This window comes from Apium graveolens, chromosome 7 (genome assembly GCF_009905375.1).
Source record: "Apium graveolens cultivar Ventura chromosome 7, ASM990537v1, whole genome shotgun sequence".
Lineage (NCBI taxonomy): Eukaryota > Viridiplantae > Streptophyta > Magnoliopsida > Apiales > Apiaceae > Apium > Apium graveolens.
Window position 1 is genome coordinate 50341110 of NC_133653.1, and position 7326 is coordinate 50348435.

Sequence of the window (7326 nt, forward strand, 5' to 3'; positions counted from 1 at the left end):
AGGTCGAAATTTCGACTAGGATCCTGGTCGAAATCCAGGTCGTGGATCCTAGTCGAAATCCTTCGACCAGGATGATAAGGCTGACCCCTATTTTCGACTAGGATCCAGGTCGAAATTTCGACTAGGATCCTGGTCGAAAAAAGGGCTGGAAATAAGGAAAAATCCCAGAAAAATTAGGGAAAATTCCAGAAAATAAGGAAAAATCCCAGAAAAATTAGGGAAAATTCCAGAAAATGAGGAAAAATCCCAGAAAAATTAGGGAAAATTCCAGAAAATAAGGAAAAATCCCAGAAAAATTAGGGAAAATTCCAGAAAATGAGGAAAAATCCCAGAAAAATTAGGGAAAAATCCAGAAATTAGGGAAAAAAATCCCGGAAATAAGGGAAAAATTCCTGGAAATCAAAATAATTCCTGAATAAAAGGAAAAACTCGTTGTAAACGTGTAGGTCGCTCCACACTTTACGCAAGAACGAAACCCTGTAAGGGAACGAATAGACTTAACTTCTGTGAAACCTAATCAATGTTTCCCAAAAGTTGGGGGGCAAATGATAGGGATAAATAAATCCTGATTTTATTAATAATGGGCTGCTGGACCCAATAATAAGATGTATAATATTCAGACCAGAAAGGTTAAGCCTGACGGACCAGATCAGGCCTGGTGGAATAAAAAAAGGCCCAAAAAGCCCTGATTATTAATTAATTTCGTAATTAATTAATAAGGGAGAAATCAGATGTTGAAAAGAGTCCCGATAAGGATATAAGTCCTTAGAGATTAGCCTCAAGGGGACCTAAAAGGATAAGGAATCAGCTTCCTACTTCCTAGGACTCCTAAGTCTATCCTAATTCAGAGGCTTATCCACCAAGTCTCCTATACCAAGTCCAATTCAAGGACTCCCACATCTATATAAGGGGTCTCACCCCCACCAATCAGAACTACGTTTTTTGACTTGATCCTTGGCAATCAGCAAGGTACGTAGGCATCTTGTTAAGGCAGATTGAGTCACGAAACACAAGAGCAGTCAAACCGAGCCTCGAAGCTCACGTTCCTTAGTATTAAATACAGCAATTATATATAGTAGTTTTAATCCATAACAGGTGTGGGCTGCTAGGCCCAATAAGAAGATGTATGACATTCAGACCAAAAAGGTCAACACATTGATCATGCCTGATGGACCAGATCAGGCCTGATGGAACAAAGAAGGCCCAAAAGCCTTGATTATTTATTAATTTCGTAATTAATAAATAAAGGAGGAAAACAGCTATTAAGATAAGTCCTAATGGGGATATAAGTCCTTGTAGATTGGCCTCAAGGGAACTAAAAGGATAAGGAATCAGTTTCCTACTATCTAGGACTCCAAAGTCCATTCTAATTATGAGACTTGCCCACCAAGTCTCCTATACTAAGTCCAATTCAAGGACTCTCAACATCTATATAAGGGGTCTCACCCCACAAACCAAGAACTACGTTTTTTGACTTGATCATTGGCAATCAGCAAGGTACGTAGGCATCTTGTTAAGGCAGATTGAGTCATGAAACACAAGAGCAGTCAAATCGAGCTTCGCAGCTCACGTTCCTTAGTATTAAATACAACAATTATATATATTAGATTTTTATCCATAACAGCTGTAATATCAGGGTAAGCAAGTAGTGAGCCAAATGCTCAACAAGCGCTATAATATACATAAAAAAGAATAAAACATTAACAATGGAATTGAAAGATTCAACAATATAGTATCAAGAGATAAACTTTCAGGGTGATGGCATCTTTTCTTGTAATAAAATCATTCAAAACCATTTCCTTATCAAAAACCATTTTATGACGCTACGGATTACATCCGGTGATCAGCCGCGAAGTAATCCCGAACCTCACTGGGTTCTAGAACATTAATAGGATCCCTAGGCAACTTTTAAGCCTATAAATTAAGAGTGGAAAGGACTTGTGTCTCAGTCCAGATCCACTATCTAAAGAAAATATTTGTCCCCTTTGAGACTGGAAATCCAAATTTTAACTTTTTATTTTAAAAACTGATGCGAACTGACGGTTAATTTCTAAAACAGTGAACATCTTTATCAAGGATTCTAGATCAACTTTGAAGCACAGGGAATAGGTCACTAAATTACGAGGCCATGATCAACTAGACTATACTTTATCAAGGGAATTGCAAGGTTTCGATTCACAAGGAATTTGATAATGAGATTTAGCAAGGTTATCGGATAGTATGAAGGAACTAAGTCAAACTAGGTTTAAGGTAATGGTTCCAGATAAGACATAGGTATTGAAATATAAAGAAGGTGAGCATCAATTCAAAGTATAACAGGGTATCATGTTTTAGGAGTAAGAATAGGGGTCAAGTAGTCATGAACGACTTTTAAGGGATAGCTGACTTTTAGGTATCAAGATAAGGTTACTGATTATAACTTGCACAGGGTTCCACATCACAATTATTTGGTATATTAGCATGGTACGAATTTGAATTACTTGCATAAAAATCTCCAAGCAAAGTTAAACTACTTGCAAAAGATACTTGAGGGTTCATGGCATTTGCATATAATACGAAAGATAGATTTGAAACCACTTGGATCACATATCAAGGTGAATTAGAATACTCGCATCATATAAAAAGCTGGGTTAACACTATCTTGGAGTATAAACAAAAAGGTAGGTTGAAACAGTTTCCTTGAGAAAGGCTTGACTTGACTGGTAGATCCACTATTTACTTGTTATATTCTTATTTGAGTTGAGTTAAATCCTCGAATAAACAAATAGGCTATGACATATGCCTTTCAATCTCTCCCTATTTGTTTGTTAGACAATAACAACAAATACCTAGAGGATAACTCAACTAACAAATAAGAAAAAGATTTAAACAGAAATGCAAAGTAAATAGCAGAAAAGTTCTGGATAATATTTAACATTTTCCAGATACCAAATAGATGTTCCTCTAGATTGAACATATCTTTAAGTAGTTTCATCTTCTTTTGTACAACCATATTTCCTGTTGAGAAGCGCATATCTCTCTTGCTTCTCCCCCTATGAGAATCAACTGCTTAAAGGAGATCACCTTCGTTTACCACATATCCCGTACAATAGGATCCGCAGATAAAAACCAATGGTACTCCCCTTTTGGAAAACAACTTCTTCCCTTACTTGGAAATCACCTTGTGTTTACCACCTCTCCCGTACAATAGGATCCGTAGTTACAAACAACAATGGTGTAGTGTAGTGTACATGTACTTAACCTTTTTCTTACTCCCTGCTATTTCTCCCCCTTAGTTGAGGAATCCTCCAAACTATTACTTAAGCTTTTATCTCCCCCTTAGAGAAGGAATGTATGTCGTTGTCTGAAGGAGTTCTCATGTTCCACTTGGTTGGAAAAGAAATAACAAGTAGTTTCTCTTTCTTCCTCACTGTGAGTGTGTGATTCTATTTTAGTGTACCTCACATGTGTTTCACTCTTCTCTCCACTCGTGTTTACACTCATTCTCACAAGTGTATCACTCCTCTCATAGCTCCAAAATTCAGCTGTACCTGCAAGGAAAATCACCTTAGCCATCCTTAAGGAGGTCACAGGTGGTGCAATGGGAGTTCACAAATCCCCATCCTTGTTAAACTCGTCAGATAAATCTGAGTCATAATCTACAAGTTGCTAGTTTCCCTTTTAGGGTTCCAGATTTGAATTCTCGGAAGGTAAATAATGATCCAACGAATTTAGCATAAAGATCAAAGTTCCCTTCTAATGTCTGTAAAGACATTTCCTTGTGACTCATCAGGTAATATCTGAATCATTTTCATCAAGTTGTCGATCTGCGCCTATGTCAGATCCACTATCCGCAGATGCATCCAGGGGATTTAAGCCTGGGGAGGTAGACACTGACCACTGACATATGGCTTTTGGATCAGTATCCTCTCCTAACACCTGTAAAGGCAATTGTTCCATTAAAGAACCTTGAACAATCGAATCTGACCTTAAAATAGTCGAAACTCTTGTTTCCGTCAACTCATCCTTTGTGTGTGACCTTTCCTTGTACATCAAGAATTGTTTATGTTTGAGGTGGTGACACTACATCGGATGTCTTGGCCGACAGGCAAATTTCAATAGACGCACCCTGTTGAGAGAATGAATCTAGTAACTGTTTTTGTGCCTTTTCAGCCATTACATCTTTTTGAGAAGATGTATGGGGGCTAGCAGTTGTCTCGGTTTAAATACTACTCATCTTTGTAGGAGACAGAGCTGCTGGGTTGACTTCAGAACCTTCCTTATGTGGTGCACTAAGGCACTATCTCCCTCACGCTCATTCATACTACATTTTAGTGGTAAGAGAGTGTTGGTTGGTTCTGTTTCTATGTTTGTCGTTACAGTCTGGGATAGATGTTGTGGGTTTTCACCCTCATGACTGTCAATGAAAGAAGGCCATTGGAGGCTGAACCTGTATCACAGAACATATGGCAATATAGAGATAAAATGTACTTAAGATCTATAATGAATGAAAATTATACATTTAATCTTTTGAGAGAGATGATGTACAATAGTGATTTCAAAAGATTTTAAAATGAAATAAGAAATCACTAATGTAGAAAGAAGTTTGATTTTCTCTTAAAACTGTTCGAGTGCACAAGTCTGTTTTTATGCGTAAAAAGATAAATGATTTTGATAAGACACATACTGATGACCTAGCAGTATTAAGAAGAGAAAGAAAGATTTTGACTTTCAATATGAATGAGTTTTTGTTAAAGCATTGATCACTTAGGGTAAACTCTAAGTAATTCTCATTCAGGTCAAAAGCTCCATAATATATCTTAATAAAATTATAATCAACAACATTGTTTGTTGAAAAATAATATTAATAACAATGACTATGCTGCTGATTTGAAATTATAGTGAATCTTTCAGATATAATAACTTATATAAATTCACTAGAACTTAAAATCTCATAACTATCTGCAACAAAATATTAACAATATATCATTGACCGATACTTGTCAAGTACATTAGATACCAATAATTATGTTGCATACAATTTTAAAAAAAATATATCAATGAATTAAATACCAAATATCTATCAAAGAGATATCAGCATTCAATTTCATATATCATACAATTGTTAACTCCTAACAACTGTAATACCTCAAGCAATATTTACAATTACAGAAAGTACAAATAAAAACTTATATTAATATTAGCAAAAATACAGAAAATATTTACAAGTTCAATGATAACATTACCAACTTGCAAACAGCCATATCCCTCAGTTAAACCTTTGTTGTTATCTCCAAAGGTAACCACTGGGCCAGCTTTCTCAACCACATTTGATAGCAGGGCTCTATCTCCGGTCATATGTCTTGACGATCCACTGTCAAGAATCCACACTGCCGGTTCCACCTATTTAATGCCCTACAATACAAATGGATTAAACCTTCTTCGGAACCGAAACTTGGTTGGGCCCGACATACTTGTAGAATTAACCTTAGTCAGGAAAAACAACATTCTTAACTTTAATGTTCTCAACTTTCTCAATGACTAGACATTTGACCTTGTAAACAGCCTTAACAAATTTCTGTTTAGGCTTAGGCACAAATGTCTACTTTTTAGCCTTAGAAGGACTAGCAGTCTTAGACTATCATGCTTCCTATTATTCACATGCTGACGAGGAGTAGTCTTATCACTAGAAACATGCTTACCATTAAAATAAGCATACATCAAATTAAAAGCACAAGACATACAATTAGGAACACCACATACTTTATGAAAGGGATTAGCAACAGGAAAAATATGCATGGTAGACATGGCATTTTTGTTATCCAACTCATGTGTGTCTGAGTTAGTCTCAGTTGCTTTCACAACTTTGACTGGAACATTCGATACACTTGATTTGGAAACAACCTTCTCATTAGCAAGATCTTCAGCATGTATTTCTTCTTGAATAATAAAGGAGGTCTCATCAAATGGTTCAACAATTGATCCTTTATAGAGGGGTTTATCAACACCCTTAAGCACATGTGGTACTTCCCTACCTTTAGCACATACATGAAGAGGGGAGTTTATGCCTAATTCTCCAATAGCAGCATTGTAATCAAAACCTATTCCAGATGTTTGATTAACAACTTGCTTACTGTAGAACTATTTAGCCTTCGAACAAGAATTAAAGTAAGCTTTAACCTTAGTCTCAAGACCGGTGATCTTATCTTTGAGAATAGTTTCGAGTTGTCTATAATAGTTAACTCTATTCTCTAGAAAAGATACTTGTTCTTTTAATTTGTCTTTATTAATGTGCACAAGCCTTAATTCATTGACCTCTTTCTCAAGGTCTTTGATCTGCTAACAGTTCATTATCACGATGAGCACAATCTAAGGAACCTCCTAGATGATAAACTAATTCAGGATCAGTAAATTTTACCTCCTTTCTTGACGATGAAGTATTTCCATCAATAGCCATAAGAGCAATCTTCATCTTCACTATCAGTATCATCAAAGCTTCTTCCTTTTGCCAGATATGCCCTTTCAGAGTTACTCTTCTGATTTGAATCATAAGAGTTCTTCCTTACTTACTTTGGCTTCCTGCATTCTGTGGTAAAGTGTCCCAACTCATTGCAGTTAAAGCATCGGATGGTGCTCCGATCAACCATCCCTGTTTTGTATCCACCACTGCTGGTGTTAGAGGATGAAGATCCACCTTTCTGGAATCTGTTGTAGTTGGACTTGTACTTGAACTTGGGATTTCTCTTGAATCTGACATTGGAGAATCTCTTGACAATCTGGGCCATTGACTCATCTTCCAATTGCTCCAGCTCTTCCAAGGAGTAAAAATCATCATTGGATTTATTTGTAGTAGGAGGATCATATTATTCTACTAACACATTTTCCTCAGCCTTGGAATACTGTACCATTCTCTCTGACTGTTGAGATTGTTTTTGTTGTTGTTGACCTTCAGCTACTAGAGCAGTAGATGTGCTGACCACTCTATCTTTCCCGTAGACTTCCTTCTGCTGAATTTGCTCCAACTCATAGGTTTTTAACACACCATAGAGTCTATCCAAAGAAATCTCACTCAGATCTCTAGCTTCTCTTATGGCAGTGATTCTATGTTTAAGATGAGTTGGCAGTGTTAAAAGGAACTTTTTGTTGATCTCCCTGATTGAATAATATTTTCCATTTATGTTCAGGTTGTTGATCAATGCATTGTACCTCTCGAACACTTCAGTAATTCCTTCTCCTGGATTAGATTTAAAATTTTCATACTCAGAGGTTAGGATCTCTAACTTGTTCTCCCTAACTTCCTCTGTACCTTCATTAATCACCTCAATAGTTTCGCAGATGTGTTTGGAA